This window comes from Phyllobates terribilis, unplaced genomic scaffold (assembly GCF_046119375.1).
Source record: "Phyllobates terribilis strain yellow unplaced genomic scaffold, ASM4611937v1 Scaffold_2__4_contigs__length_985480577, whole genome shotgun sequence".
NCBI classification, from domain to species: domain Eukaryota; kingdom Metazoa; phylum Chordata; class Amphibia; order Anura; family Dendrobatidae; genus Phyllobates; species Phyllobates terribilis.
Genome location: NW_027362762.1, coordinates 431,746,313 through 431,763,180, shown reverse-complemented (window position 1 = coordinate 431,763,180; position 16,868 = coordinate 431,746,313). Strand labels below are relative to the sequence as shown.

The 16,868-nt window shown below is 42.7% G+C and overlaps 1 protein-coding gene across 6 annotated transcripts in view; it reads right to left on the bottom strand.

Moving 5' to 3' along the window:
* RPH3AL (rabphilin 3A like (without C2 domains)) overlaps positions 1 to 16,868 on the bottom strand; it is a 467,437-nt gene that overhangs the window by 274,644 nt on the left and 175,925 nt on the right. Inside the window, exon 1 of one of the 6 annotated variants that reach the window (XM_073665331.1) lies at positions 13,822 to 13,961. The exons of the other annotated variants lie outside the window; for them this stretch is intronic. The gene's annotated coding sequence lies outside the window, so the exon portion shown is untranslated. Of the gene's footprint in view, positions 1 to 13,821; positions 13,962 to 16,868 lie in introns of those variants that run through there. 6 annotated transcript variants of the gene reach the window in all.

Sequence of the window (16,868 nt, the reverse complement as noted above, 5' to 3'; positions counted from 1 at the left end):
ATTTCCAGCCTTCTGTCTGCGGCCACCACACTGCTTCTTCCTGCTTGTTGTGTTAATGCGCCTTCCTCCCCCTGTATTCTGCTGTCCTCGCTCTGCATGTCCCCCTGCCAAGTTGGGTCAGTTACTATATCATCCACCACCTCGTCCTTCCACTTCCGCACCCTGGTCTTCCTCCTGACTTTCTGGCAATTGTGTCTCATCATCCACCTCTTGTGACAGTAATTGCACTTTCCCACCGTTGCCTTCGTGTAACCGTGGCTGCTCAAATATTTGGGCATCGCTATAAGCGTTCTCCTCTTGACTCGCTTCAAGTGGACCGGGCGAGAGGCCAGAATCTATAAATGGAAAAGTGAACAGCTCTTCGGAGTGTCCAAGTGTGGGATCAGTTGTCTCTGGGCACTCGGTATGGTGGGAGGAAGGAGATTCAGGGTGAGGAATATGCGGTCCAGACTTACGGCTACTGAGACTTGACCATGTGGAAGACAGGGTGATAGTGGTTGTGGCTAAGTGACTGGAATCATTATCTGCTATCCAACCAACAACGTTTTAACAGTGCTTTGTGTTCAATAGTGGTGTTCTGTGGTCCTCTAGTAATTGGGACAGGAAGGTTGAGCGACAAGATGTGGGTGTTTGTTGTGGCACAATTTCAACTTGCACTTGCATATGGCCTGGGCCTCTGAATGCACCATCACGTCCATTGCCCTGTCCCTTGCCACGCACCTTGCCCAATTTTAAAAGGACAATACTTTCCACGTTCAGTACAAATGGCTGGATTTGAAACACAGTTATATGTGATACGTCTGATGGAAAACCACGGTTTTAAATAGCGGGCCTGTAGGTTACTATTCTTCACAGCGACCTCGTGTTAATAGCTTCTGACACACTGCAATAAAATGGAAATGGAAGCCAGAAATGGCTGATTTTGGAACGCAGTTACATGTGATACATCTGACGGAGAACCACGGTTTTAAATTACAGGCCTGTAGTTTACTAATACTATTCTTCACAGCGTCCTCGTGTGAATAGCTTCATTGACACATGCAATGGACCCTCTTGCACTATATGCACTGCAGTCTGCCAGATACAATGCCTGCCTGCCTAACTCCTGCTATCACCACTGAATATATGTAGCTGGATTAGTAATCAGAAGGACTGCTATTTCAGATGGATATATAGATATGTTGTGGAATACCTATACTAACTATAAACAAGCAAATCTCTCGCTGACTCAGCAGCAGCTCTCCCTACTCTGCCTGTTTCCGGGGTAGACTGTGACGAGCATAGCGCCACCAGGTCTTATATAGACCTGATGACACCGTGTGGCCAGCCAACCACTGTAATGACCACAACCAACATGGCTACGGCATTACAGTGCTTGGCAAGCAATCCCTGCATGTTCATTGGCTCTCTAAGAGCACCAAATATGCAGGGCAGGGATCCGAGCTCCCGTCCGAGCAAGCCGGAAATACTCACCGAGCATGTCGCCTACCCTTACCAGACATACTCACTGGGCCACTGATTGCGCTGTGATCTGCAGATTCACCTTTAGGGGCAGACACATCCATCATTAGAACCTCAATCCTACCTTATGGTGTCTTCCATCAGGGTCCTTTTATACAGGAAACAGAGATCCAGCGCCTTTCTCATCCAATAGGATGAGGTCTGCCCTCTCCTGACATCAGGTCCAGTCATTGGCGTTCACCGCCGTTTTTAAATTTCAAATTTCCCGGCAAAATGGTGGTGCGTTCCACCGTGGAATGCAACCGGAAGTGACGCCACGACTCACTTAATTGCGTCACTTCCCATGCGCACTCCACTGCAGGAGTAACTCCGGAGGAAAGCGGCATTTGTGGGGAGAAGGGCTGACATTGTACCTGGCGGGGGGTGGACTACTGGAGGCTCCCAGCCCACTCAATCACCACCCAGCATTGCCGAGGCACAGGAGGATGGTGCGGTCCCACACAGGAGCGAGAGAAGCGCAGGTAAGGAAGGCACGGGGCGATCGATCCCAGGCAAAGGTAATTACAAGTGGGAAGCTGTTTGCCAGCCACAGCACCACCGGAAGGAAACCTCTTCATCCCTTTGAGACAGGAAAAACACAGGAGGATCGAGGGAAGGGGAGGGCTATATATCCTCTTGTGTTTCCTGTCTCTAATTAGGATGGGGAGGCAACCTCCTGTTGGTGCTGTTGTGGAGGGGATTAGAGAAACTATACCTACCAAGGAATACATTTAGGGGTACAGTACCCATTTTAGACCCACTGATGCAAGTTTATAACATCGGGGAATGAAAATTTAAAAAAAATTCACCAAGATGTTGATTCAGCCCCATATTTTTGCCTTTTCTCAAGAGTTAAAGGGGTTGTGCGGTACTTTAGATTACCCCCGATGTATCCCCCCCAGGCCCCTAAGACTTTTTGTAAATACCTTCTGCTGTTGATAATGCCTGTGAGCGACGCCATCACTGGCCGCTCACAGGCATTCATTGGGAAAGCGCGCAGTGGATGCCGGGTGTGACGTGGGGGGTAACCCCACCCACAACCCAGCAGCCACCCCTGGGACCCCAGCGCTGAGTCACGCCTCACTTGTTGGGACATTGGCGCTGGGGTCACGTGATGCCTGTGAGCGGCCAAGTACAGCGCCGCTCACAAGCATTATCAGCAACAGAAGGTATTTACAAAATGTCTTAGGGACCTGGGGGGGGGGGATACATGGGGAGGTAATCTAAAGTACCGCACAACCCCTTTAATAGTAAAACATGTATCACAAAATTTTTAAAGTCATTTCTCCTGAATACGGCAATACTCTACATGTGGCCAAAAACTGCTGATTGGACACACAACAGGGCTCAAAAGGGAAGAAACAATATTTGGCTAATGAAGCACAAATTTGTCTGGAATAGTTTGCGGGTGCCACTTGCAAAGCCCCGCAGGAATCAGAGCAGCAGAATACACCCAAAAGTGCTGTCATTTTATTCCTACACTGCTCAAGAAATTCACCAAGAAGAGTGATAAGTATTTTGAATCCACAGGTGCTTCATCGTTATAATGTAGGGATGTGGACTTTTTTTCCCCCACTAAAATGATGCTTTAATTGAATTTTTTTTTCTCAAGGGGCAATAGAGAAAATTGGACTCCAATTTATAAAGCAATTTCTACCAAATGCAGCAATATTTCCAACATGTAGTCAGTAACTACTGTTTGGGCACAGAAATAAAGAAAGAAACTTTGTCTATGTCTTCTGAGGCACAAACTTGGCAGAGTCTGAGGTGCCAGAACAGCGGAAAAAACCCAAATTACCCAGTTTTAAAAACTACACCCCTTAGTGGATTAATATAAGTGTGTAATGATCCGTTTTATCCCATGTGTTACATCGATTTCTTTACCATTGGGCTTCATGAAAATAAAAAATATATATTTGTTACAATCCACAGGAACACAGGCGATTCCTGGACTCACCACGTATGTTGCGATCTCTCCACTAATGAAATAAATGGGTGCGGCTCCACAGCTAGCCGGCAGTACATGGAAAAAGCAAGGGAAAAGAGCTGGCACTCAGAAGCAACATTAAAACTTGTTTTTCTTTATTCCGGCTTCCATTTAAACGGTACATGCATGGTTCCATAGTGCACTTCTAAAAGGTTCTAGAGGTGCACTATTGAACCATGCATGTAACTTTTTAAGCGGATGCACAAATAAAGAAAACCAAGTTACAGTGGTCCTTGGGTGTGCCAGCTCTTTTCCCTGGCTTTTTCCATATATCTGTTACAATATATGTAGATTTTAGCTCTAAATGTTTACTTTTTTTAATAGCCATGTTAACCTTCGTCAGGCTGCATAATTTTACAACGTTAACAGGCTGCAGAGGTACAATTGTACCTTCATATATACCTCCACTGTGGGAAGACTTTCTCCTTTACTTGGTTTCAGAAACTAAAGTTCATTCAGCTACAAATGTTATGCTGATATCTATTGGCCAGTGTTGTTACTGCTCACTTATGTTGATGTCAATTAAGTTGATTCAAACTGGGAGTGGCTTCTACTTCTCTTCCTGCCTCCCTCTTCTCAGTAGCCATTTTGCTGTTCATCTCATTGCTGTGAGCACACACATTTCTAGGCTTGTGAAGTCTTCAATTTCTTGGATACGAAGGTAGGAAAGTCTCACAGCATGTAACAGCCAGTTATACCTTCATTCGCCTTATGTGGGGACAGAACAGTCAGAAATTGTCTTTGAGCCTGGACTTGGCTTACATATATTTTGTATGAAACTTATCACTATAAGTATGGTTTTTATACGAAAAATAGATAATAATTAGTATCTACATATTGTTTTACGATGTTTTACTTATATTCAGCACAAAATAAAGATGGTGGCTCTGTTACAATTTTCCTATTGGTCGAAAAAACAGTCTAAGATGGAATGAAAATTCTGAAACCGTATACGGTTTACATAATATATAAATGACATTTATAAATAATTATCACTAGAAATAATTTACTTTTTTATCTGCACTTTAGAATCGAGTTTCATTCTACTTGCCACGTGTTACTGAACTAAATAAAGAAGCCAAAATTCATCTACCAAGTCATCATGAGTGATAGTGATGCTGGATCTAGTTTCCGCCATAATCCAAGAAAACGTGTTTGCAGGTTAGTATCATTTTGTGAAAAGCCAATAATGTAGTATTGTGTAGTATTTCTGAAAATTATTTATTTTTCATTTTTTCATATTTACAGATTTACGTCTGACGAAATAATGCGAATGCTAGAAGAATCTGATTCTGAGCATGAGGAAGAACCATATGTTGCATCTGATGATGAAAACTGTGTACCACAAGTGGATGTTACTGAAGAAGATTCAGACATTGAACAAGAAATGGTCATAGAGCAGGAAAAAGAATCCGACTCAGACGAAAGTGTTGAGGATGAGTCTGTGCCTCAAAGTGCAGGCGACATTTGGACTGCTAAGGATAAAACTCAATGGTGTAGTGATCCACTGCCAAATGCACAAACAAAATCTCGTAATGTCCTACAATAAAGAGGTGGCCCTGCAGCAATCAGCAACCTGTATACAGCAAAAGAGCTATTCAAGTCAATCATGACTCCCGAGATGTGTGACATCATATTACGAGAAATGAGTCGAAAGGCCAAGAGAGTTTGTGATGCTTACAACAACGAACTGGTACAACGTTTTCCTGATTCTTCTGAACGGCCACCACAAAAAACATTCAAGCAATTTACTGAAACTGAACTCCATGCATTTTTGGGCATACTGATTGCTGCTGGTGTGCACAGAGACAACAAAGAGAATCTGGAGGAAATGTGGAATGTTGCTGCTCGGCCTCTTATACGTGCAGCCATGTCTCGTGATCGCTTCAAGATGATACTCAGATTTATCAGATTTGACAGCGAAAATACACGTGCAGAACGTGTGCAAACAGATAAAGCTGCACCAATACGGGACATCTGGACAATGCTGAACAGAAATCTGGAGAGAGCCTACAAGCCATATAATTGTATCACCGTCGAGGAGCAATTATTTCCATTTAGAGGCCATACTAAATTTACCCAGTATATACCTTCAAAACCAGCTAAATATGGCATAAAGATTTTCTGGGCTTGTGACTCGTCAAACGCCTACCCATTACAAGGTCAGCTCTACACTGGGAAACCAACTGATGGTCCTCGACAAGTAAACATTGGTGAACGAACAGTATTGGACCTAGTGAGCTCGTATAAAGGCTCTGGAAGAAATGTCACCACTGATAACTTCTTTACAACCATGGAACTAGCTAAGGTATTGAACTCCTGGAACATGACACTAGTTGGTACAGTGAGAAAAAACAAAAGGTTCCTACCTAGCAACATGCAGCCTGCCAAAGAAAGGCCTGTAAACTCGACAAATTTTGCCTACAATCATGATGCAACAGTCTGTTCATGTGTACCAAAGAAGAACAAATCAGTCGTGCTTCTATCATCTATGCACATGACAGGAGAAGTTGAAGAGACACTAGCAGCCAAGCCAGAGATAATAAAATACTACAACAAAACAAAAGGCGGAGTTGATGTTATGGATAAAATGTTGGGAGAGTACACTGTGAAACGACGAACATTATGTTGGCCTCTGGCATTTTTCTACAATATGATTGACGTCACTGGGTTAGCATCCTACATCATCTACAGAGAACACAATCCAAGCTTCAGGACAAAGGATCAACGAAGAAAGTTCCTGAAAGATCTCGCAAATCAGCTGTGTATGCCTGCAATTGAAGATCGTAGTACAAACCGAATGATGATGAGAAACCATTTTCTTCGAGGTGCAGTAGAAATGGTGCTTGGACGATGCATTCTGGTAGCATCGCAAGCAGCAGCTGGCCCTCAAATACCTCATGGTAGTCGTGGACCCTTCCCTGTTGTTGGTAGTTGCTATGTCTGCCGAGACCTGAGGCGAAAACAACTTGCGAAGAAAATCAATAAAAAAAGTTTCTTACATTTTCTTTTATAATGTAAATGAACAGTTTTTTTACTTGTTTATAATAATAAAATAGCATTATCATTAAAAAATATATTATTCTTTTTTCCTTGCATTATCTTCATTCAAAATATATGAGGGTACATTTGTACCTATGTAGCTTGTTATGGATGCAAAAATATCTTGACCCCTTATCTCGGAAGGGGGTGGAGATATTTTATTGAAATTTGGCCAATATATTCTGGACCAAAACTGCAGAGATGTCACGAAATTTCAGCCCTCTACGACTTTTCGAAAAAAAGTTATTGCAATTTTAAAACGGAATAGTTACAATTATACCTACTCAGCCAGACGAAGGTTAAAAATGAATCCATAAATTATTACACTATTTTTCCCAAGTAAAGTAGTATCCTATATATGGTCATGCACTAATGTTTCAGCACACTGTAAGGCTCAGAAAAGTAGGAGCGCCATTTTGCTTTTGTGGTGTTTTTTTCTGAAGAAGTTTGTGGGCACTACTTGCAGAGACCCTAAAGCAAACTCATTAAAGCACCCGGTCATATACTCATCCTCCGGTGTCTTCATAGTTTTTTCGGTGCCGCTCCAGTCCCCCGTGACAGTAGCTTTTGACTGGCCGGAAGTCAGAAGCTACGTCACACGCTCTCAGTACAAGTCTATGAGAGCCAGAATGAGTCTCTCATTGACTTTTTTTGTACAGTGACCTCCGTGCAGTTCCATGAAACACTGGAGCTGCGAGCAGGTCTCTTTTCGCCGGAGACCAACCAGAGCAACGCAGGAAACGGATGAAGGTGGAGACAAGCGAGTATCAGACAGGGGGCAGGGGACTTACATTTAAAGTCAATTCATAAAAGAACTGCGGTACCAAACAGTCAAAATAACACGTGTTATATGTTTCCCCACTGTAAGCTTTTTAGGCAATCTCAACAAATGCAAAGAACAAACTTAGGTACAGAAAAGAGAGAGCCGCGCTAACCATTCATTTTAAAAAAAAATAGAACGTCCATTATTTCATTAGTCTTCTGGACATCTATGCGGTAGGCAGAGGGATGAGAGGAGTGCTTGTGGATTGCGGCCATTTTGCGTCCTTCTGGCGCTTCTATGGGTCCAGGTGTGTGGTGAAGTGGTAGAGCCTCCCCCTTATAGGTGGTCTAGCACTTTTCCACTTCACCAGAACAGGTGGGATAAATTTTAACATTAAAAACAGACGTAACTATGCATATTTACATTTAAAGCACCACTCCAGCGGTGCAATAAAAAAAAATGCTGGAGTGGTCCTTTAAGCAAATTACATTCAGGGATTTCATCTATGAGGGCAGTGACTACTTTGACCCCATTGGTGTTTTGCAGAAATAAGTGCACAAAACTAAAAATTGCAACTATGACATTTTAGTGCCCAATACATAGTGCCCAGCTAGTGCTTCTGTAGACACACACCCCATATATTCTTAATCAAGTTATCCAGGACTTAATTATTTATGACCTCAGCGGTGTTCCTACATCCCAACAATCATATGAAAACTGCTTTGGCAATGGCCAAAACTAAACAATGTATGGGTGGAACACAGCACCACCATGCTTTGCTTAGTGTCCATTACAGAGTATTGCAATTCATTCACTTCAATGGGAGATAAAGCACAGTACTCAGAAGCAGCCAAGGAGTTTTAGATGCTGCTGGTGCAACAAACTCGACCCTCCAATATGGTACATCATATGTTGGTTCCCTGGCTTTGATGTGGGCTCAAGAACTGAGCGTGCATCTTTGCCGTTGCCATGATGGTCAGGGGTCTGCTGTCATTACAGTACGCCTATGAAAGCTAGACAGTGATTTTTGCTATACACAGAAACAGTGACATAACTAGAATCCAATGGGCCCGGGTACAAAATTTCAACCAGAGCCTCCACCTGCATGTTCGTCACATGTATGGGCCTTTGCAGCATTCTAGATCCTGTGAAGACATATATATTCACCCTCACATGTAACAAGGTCCCCCATCTTGTGCCCCTTTACTGTAATAATGTTTTCCATCCTTGCCTCTTCTCTAATAATGTCCCCCACCCTGGACCCCTTCCAGGTATAATGTTCCCTATCCTGGGCCCTTTCCAGTAATAATGTCCCCATCCTAGACCGTTTCCTAGCATAAGGTCTCCCTTTTCTAGTATTATATCCTCCATCCTGGGCCCCTCCCTGGCATAATGTCTCCCTTTCCTTATATAATGTCCTCCATCCTGGACACCTTCCTGGTATAATTTCTCCCATCTTAGGCCCTTTCCAGTAATATATGTCCCCCATTCTGGGCACCTTCCAGTGCTCTATGTCTCCCATTCTGGGATAATGTGCCCCATCAGGGCTTCTACCAGTAATAATGTCCCTGTTCTGTGTCTTTTCTACAAAAAAAATAAAAAAAATAAACAAACAATTCAACTCACCTTCCCCCACTCCCACACAGTGCAGCGTTCCCCTCTATAGCCGTCGCAGAAACCGGCAGCTGACTTCAGAGTGATAGCGACAGGCAGCGCAAGATATCACTGCCATGCACCGCCAGTGACATCACTGGCCAGCAGCATGTATTGCAGTGCAGGGACCTGTCGGGCCACTGCGCCTCAATACATTTCAGCTGAATGTGCATCCTTGGCGCCAGCTGGCCCCCCTTCTGCATGTGCCTGGTCATGGTCGCACTCTCTGCCACTGTAATTGTTATACCCCTTCACAACAATACTGTAGTGTTGCTGTGTATAGTGCAAGTGACTACAAAATAAAAGTAATAAAAATAGCTTTTTAAAATCATGAAAATTAAAAAACAAAAAAGTTTGTAATTTTTATCGTAGAGAGACAGAATCTTAAAAAAAAATCCAGAAAATCACATTGTAGGATTGCTACATAATTAATTTGCATTCTATTGCATGAAAAAAGTATTTGATACAATAGAAAAACAGAACTTCATATTTGGTACAGAAACCTTTGTTTGCAATTACAGAGGTCAGACGTTTCTTGTAGTTCTTGACCAAGTTTGCACACACTGCATCAGGAATTTTGGCCCACTCATCCATACAGATCTCAAGATCTTTCAGGTTTCGGACCTGTTGCTGGGCAACATTGAGTTTCAGCTCCCTCCAAAGATTTTCTTTTGGGTTCAGGACTGGAGACTGGCTAGGCCACTCCAGGACCTTGAAATGCTTCTTATTATGGAGCCACTCCTTAGTTGCCCTCGCTGTGTGTTACGGGTGCTGGAAGACACAGCCATGACCCATCTTCAATGCTCTTACTGAGGGAAGGAGGTTGTTGGCCAAAATCTCGCGATACATGACCCCATCCATCCTCCCATCAATATGGAGTCGTCCTGTTCCCTTTGCAGAAAAGCACTCCCAAAGTATGATGTTTCCCCCACCATGCTTCATGGTTGGGACAGTGTTCTTGGGGTTGTACACATCCTTATTCCAATCCCATTTGACCTTCTCCCATGACCCATCTGGATCATTGGCGAATATCTAACGGGCCTGGACTTGTGCTGGCATGAGCAGGTGGACCTTACGTGCCCTGCAGGATTTTAATCCATGACGGCATAGTGTGTTACTAACAGTAATGTTCAGGTCATTGACCTGGTCCTCCCGTGTAGTTCTGGGCTGATTCCGGACCTTTCTCAGAGTTATCCTTACCCCATGAGGTGAGATCTTGCATGGAGCCCCAGACCAAGCAAGATTGACATTCATCTTGTGTTTCTTCCATTTTCTAATAATTGTGCCAACAGTTGGCTTCTCAAGAAGCTGCTTGCCTATTGTCCTGTAGCCCATCCCAGCCTTGTGCAGGTCTACAATTTTATCCCTGGTGTCCTTAGACAGCTCTGTGGTCTTTGCCATGGTGGAGAGGTTGGCGTGTGATTGATTGAGCGTGTGGACAAGTGTCTTTTATACAGGTAACGAGTTCACACAGGTGCAATTAATACAGGTAATGAGTACAGAGTAGGAGGGCTTCTTAAAGGGAACCTGTCAAGTCTTATCTGAAATGTAAACTGCCCCCATAGCATTGTTAGTGATGCAATGTACAACACTAACACACTTTTTTCCTTTTAGGCTGCGTGCCCGCAATTTCCGCAGCAAAAACGCTTAAAAGACGCTTGGTAATACGTGCTCCATGGTCCTTAATTAATGGACATGCTGCATATTTTTCCGCAATGATAATCCGCAGCGGAAATTTCCGCAGCATGTACACAACACGTGCGGATTATCATTGCGGAAAAATAAGCAGCATGTCCATTAATTTTGCGGACACGCAGCGTAATTGCCGCCATTAACTTGCATTGAAACGCTTAATATCCGTGTCAGCACATTTGCACACACGGATATTAAGCGATTCTGTGTGCGGATGGTACACGGGTCTGGAGAAGAGGAGACTCTCTTCCAGACCCAGGTACCATAGAACCTGTTAAAAAAAAGAATTTAAAATAAAAAATAAAAGATTATACTTAACTTCCGATGGCCCCCGGTCTCCTCAGCAATGCGTCCGGTGTGTTGTATGGGTCGCGATGGTGTGAGGAGCTGCCATGACGTCATTGAGTCATGTGACAGGTCACGCGACCGCCGACGTCAGCGGACGCGTGACCTGTCACATGACTCCATGACGTCATCGCAGGTCCTTCACACCACCGCGACCGATACAACAGACCAGACGCAGCAGAGAAAATACCAGGGGCCATCGGAAGGCAAGTATAATCTTTATTTTTTACCATTCTTATTCTTTTTTTTTAACTATTACTTGGTCACACTATATAAATCCATGCCGGTTGCATGGATTTATATAGTGTGACCAAGTTGTCAAGCACTTTTCCAAGTGATGCTAAAATCGCTTGGAAAAGCGCTTGATAACCCGCATGCAGAAATGCATGCAAAAACGCTTGACAAACGCTTCTACTTGGCAGGAAAAACGCATGTAAAATCTGCATGTGTTTTTCCTGCCAGGGAGAAGGGGAAAAAATACGCAGCATTTCTGCATCGTGGGCACATAGCCTTAGTGGTAATATAATGTGGATATAACATGTTATGCACTTCTAATCCTACCTGCTCGTTCAGTCATTTGCGTGTGATTCTCACATTCAGTCATGGGCGGGCGCAACATTCAGTCAGTGCTGTCGCCGCCCACGTATTTGAATTTTGCTCCCGCCGAGCGCTGAAGTTGTGGGACGCTCGTCACAGCGAATGCGCAGTGAAGCTGGAAAGTACACAGCCTCACTGCCGCAGGCGTTGTGAGACGCTCATCATAGCACATGTGCAGCTCCCAGTGCTGGAAGCTTTACTGCCTGGCCGTGATACTGCGCAAGTGCCCCACAACTTCAGCGCTCGCCGGGAGCAAAATTCAAATACATAGGCGGCGCCAGCCCTGACTGAATGCTGCGCCCGCCCATGACTGAGCGAGCAGGTATGATTACAAGTACATAAAATGTTGTTATATCCTCCTTATATTACCACTAATTTTAATGACAAAAAGCTTGTTAGTGATGCACATTGCATCACTAACAAAGCTATGAGGGCAGTTTACATAGCAGATAAGACATGACAGGTTCCCTTTAAAGAAAAACTAACAGGTCTATGAGAGCCAGAATTCCTGCTGGTTGGTAAGTGATCAAATTCTTATTTCATGCAATAAAATGCTATTTAATTATTTAAAAAAATCATACAACGTGATTTTCTAGTTTTTATTTTTAGATTCTGTCTCTCACAGTTGAAGTGTACCTACAATAAAAAATACAGACCTCTCCATTCTTTGTAGGTGGGAAAACTTGAAAAATTGGAGTGTATCAAATACTTATTTTCCCCACTGTATGTAGTATCTCCATGTCTGTAAAAGTCCTTTCTTTCAAAATATAAAATTAATTAACTTGATAAGTAAACACTGCAATGAGAAGAAAAATCTCAAATGCCACAATTGCGATTTTTTCCTCCGCCGCAACATTGCAAAAAATATAATAAGAAACCATCAAAACATTGTATCTACCCGAAAATGGTATCAATACAAACATCAGCTCTGGGCACAAAAAACAAGCCCTCCCACAGCTCCATCAACCAAAAATTTAAAGGGAACCTGTCACATAAAAACGCTATTAACCTGCAGATATGGGGTTAATCTGCAGGCTAATTAACCCTATGTCTGCAGGTTAATAGCATTCTGAACCTGCCCAGTGCCCGCACTTAGAGCCCCACTCGCTCATCAGAGTTGGCTGTCAGTCAGTGTCGGGGGACGCAGTTACAGCCCCTGCTCTCTATACACAGAGGGGTAACTGAAACCGTGCTGGCGCCACCAACGTGACTGAACGCCTTACGCTGCCGGGAGGAATGAAGTTTTTTTCACGTGACAGGTTCCCTTGAAAACATTATGGAGCTCGGAAAATGGCAACACAAGCAAATTTTTTTTTTTTTTTTCAAGATTTTATAAATTATTTTTCACAACTTAAAAAAAAAAAAAAACACAACTATGCATGTTTGGTATCGCCATAATAATATTGCCAGATCCTTTTTACCATATAATGAACGTTGTATAAACAAAACCCAAATAACAATGGCGGAATGGGGCTATTTCCACAATTATGCTGCACTTCAAATTTTTTCCCTACTTTCCAGTACATAACATGATAAAATGGCCGGTGTCATTCATAAGTACAATTCGCCCTGCAAGAAGCCCTCATATGTCTAGGTCAATGGAAAAATAAAAAAAGTTAGAGGAATAAATTAAAGCACAAAAAAACAGAAAATTCACCATTTAGGAAGAAGTTACACGCTACAATCTATTACAAAACTGTCTAGACACTAGACAATGTTGTCGCCACTATTCCAAGCAGGCCACATGACATTCTTAGCTACAACTTTTAAACTTTTAGTGTGGATGAGCCCTTAATTGATGAGTTACAGCCAATCCGTGGCCTCTGATTAGCTGCAGCCTGCCCATGACTGCTATGTTGAAAATCCCACTGATAACAGCTGCTTTTGCACCTAATGACCATGTCTAATTAATGAAAAACAGATACAACTATAACTCAGTCTAATAAAACATGACTCCAGACCACCTAACAATATTTTTATTGACCTGTTAGCTGTGATGTTGCACAAAATGTTGGGGAAATATTAATTAACTAAAGTGCCCTAGTGCTTTTGATTTATTTTTATATGAATTGCTATACAAAATAATTAACAGAAAAGAATACAAGCTTACAAAGTGGCTTGTGTAAGAACTGTAAAGTTAGACAAAGGCTACTTTATATTTTAATTAGCATTTATTTCAAAATATGGTGTAAAGCATAGCTACCGCATTCACAAATTGAAGCTCAAGATAAATATTACTCACCCAGTTCTTTAATCCTGACGAGACACAAACTTCCGTCACTGACAGTACATTAAGGAAGTAACATTGTACAAACCCCAGAGCTCACTGAATATGACCTACTGCTTGGTTTTATGGTTGCCTTTATGTAGAATAGAAAGTGCAATGAATCTTTCTCCGTCCTAAGAGTTGTGAAGGAATCCAGCACAAAAACCAGTCTTACCAGTAAAATTGAGAACTCAACAGCTAAGGCGCATGTGTACTCAAGTCAATAATTTTCAAAGCTAAACAATGTACTTTTTTAAACAAAGTAATACAGACTTCCAAAATGTCTAATTGTAGCCACTACTTGGACTCAGTTCACGCGTCCAGTGATTAATTCCATGTTTGTATTATTCAGTACTGGATTCATTCATTTGAATGGAATCAGAAATGTACTCATATGTCTCTGGTTTGATCAAAATCCAGCAGCAATCTGATTTTTTTGTGCCTCACTAAAAAAATTGATGGCAACTGGATCTGTTATTTTCAACACGGATGTCTATTGAAGATGGATCCATTATACCACCATCCGTTATGTATTCTCTCAACAGATATATTTTTTTTCAGTGCTCATGCCTAAAACAGCACAGTTATCTCACATCTACACACAATTGTCATCTTTTAAAAAAAATATGTTTCCTTAAATGTCTGTCACCAGGTTTTTGCTATCCAGTCTGAGAGTAGCATAATAAAAGGAGTAGAGTCCCTGCTTCCAGCAAGGTTTCACTCACTGGGCTGTGTGCTTGTATTTTTGATAATACCAGTTTTTCCTGTTGCAGAACTACAAGTTCTCTAAATACAGAGCTCTGTATAACCCCGCCCACACCACTGACTGCCTATGCAGAGTATACACAGAAAGCAGCCAGACAGCTGACAAGTGGTGGGGGCAGGGTTATACAGAGCCCAAGAATATAGGGGACTACACGGCAGTATGTTTAATTGTTTACAAGTGATAATCTCCTGCTGATTAAGTGACATATTGTTGGAATCAGTGTCTGTCTCTAAACCTGGTGAGAGACTCATCTTTAAAGTTTGTACATGCACAGTTTTGCAGCAAATTTTTTTACATAGTTTGCATGAAAGTCGTTGACGCAATAGACTGCACGTAAATATACATATGTAATGCCAGGGGCGTAACGACCGCAGTCGCAGAGGTCAGAACCACGACCAGGCCTGGCGGGGGAGGGGCCCACCGTCTGCAGCAGAAACTTCAACTGGATGTGTGTCCTCGGACATAGATGTGGATTACCTTCTGACGGCCCCCGCTGCGCTCGTCCTCCCATGGCGGCAGATCGCGGTGGACTGAAGGACCTGCGCTGACGTTATTGTCAAGTGACGGGTCACGCGACGCTGACGTCGGCAGGTCCTTCAGTGTACCGCGATCTGCCAGCAGCCAGGACGGAGCGAAGCAAGACTCCGGGGGCCATCGGAAGGTAAGTATAGATTTATTTTTTTATTTTTAACCATTCTTTGGGGTCACACTATATAAATCCATGCCGTTTGCATGGATTTATATTGTGTGACCAAGTTGACAAGCACTTTCCAAGTGATGCTAAAAATCGCTTGGAAAGCGCTTGTCAACCAGCATGCGGAAATTCATGTGAAGAACGCTTCACATCCGCATGTCCCTGGCAGGAAAACGCATGTACAATCCGCATGTACAACCCGCATGCATTTTTTCTGCCAGGGGAGATGCAGAAACGCTCAAGAAAAAATCCGGAGCATTTCTGCATCGTGGGCACATAGCCTAAAAGGTCTAAAATTAATGAGACATTTCCTTTTTATTTTAGGTCAAAAAAATTTTTTTACATTTTAAAAATTACGAAAAGTAGAAAAAAAAATCGGCCTATGCAAATGTTTGGGTGCCCTTCATGGTTAGTACCTAGTAGCACCCCCTTTTGAAAGTATCACAGCTTGTAAACGCTTTTTGTAACCAGCCAAGAGTCTTTCAATTCTTGTTTGAGGGATTTTCATCCAATCATCATTTGAAAAATTCTTCCAGCTCTGTGAGATTCCTGGGTTGTCTTGCATGTACTGCAATTTTAAGGTCTAGCCACAGATTTTCAAGGACTGTGAGGGCCATTTTAAAACCTTCAGCTTGCTTCTTTTGAGGTAGTCTATTGTGGATTTTGACGTGTGTTTAAGATCATTATTATCATGAATATGATTATAAATGCCTGGGGAGAAAGGGGGGAAAAACGGGAGCGCTATCTAAGCGTAGTATTAAAAGTGTAACATCAAAGTAGGATGTGAGCGATTAAACTCACCTCATGGAGTTGTGCAGGCGGGCACAACTCAGAAAAGAACGTGTCTCCAATATGGATCCCTGATGGTGGTTTGCTGCCAGCGTGGTTGCCGTAGACGATTCCTGGGAATAGTTCCAACGTGGAAGGTAGAACAAAGAAACAGAGGACCAGGTTATAAGGCGCTTCCACTCAGATGCATTGAGGATTCAGAAGTATAGATGGATATGAGATTTTTAATTTTAAAAAACCTAGCAAAAGTTTGACAAATTTAAAAAACTTGATAAAATGTAAACAATGTGTATGTTACACCTGATGAAGGCTAGTCAGCCGAAACGCGTTGTGTTTACGTTTTATTAAGTTTTTTAAATTTGTCATATTTTATCTAGCAACCTTTTGTTAGATTTTTAATTTTAGAAACCTCATATCCATCTATACTTCTGGAACCTCAATGCCTTTGAGTGGAAGCGCCTTATAGCCTGGTCCACTGTTTCTTTGTTCATGAATATGATTATATAATTATCATTTGTAGAAGCCATCCTCTATTCAACTTCAGCTTTTTAACAGATGGTGTTATGTTTGTGTGGCACCCCAGGGGTCTGGTTTCCACAGTAATGTAATGTTATGTCTGAGAGCAGGGGGGAGGTCCTTTGGTCAGGGATCCTGTGCATGCCACACCTCCTGCCCAGTCTGGGGAGGGGAAGAACTTCCCCTATATAAACCCGGGGCTGAGGCAGGGTTAGGAGTCAAGGAGAGTAGAGACGAGAAACAGTCATAGGAAGAAAC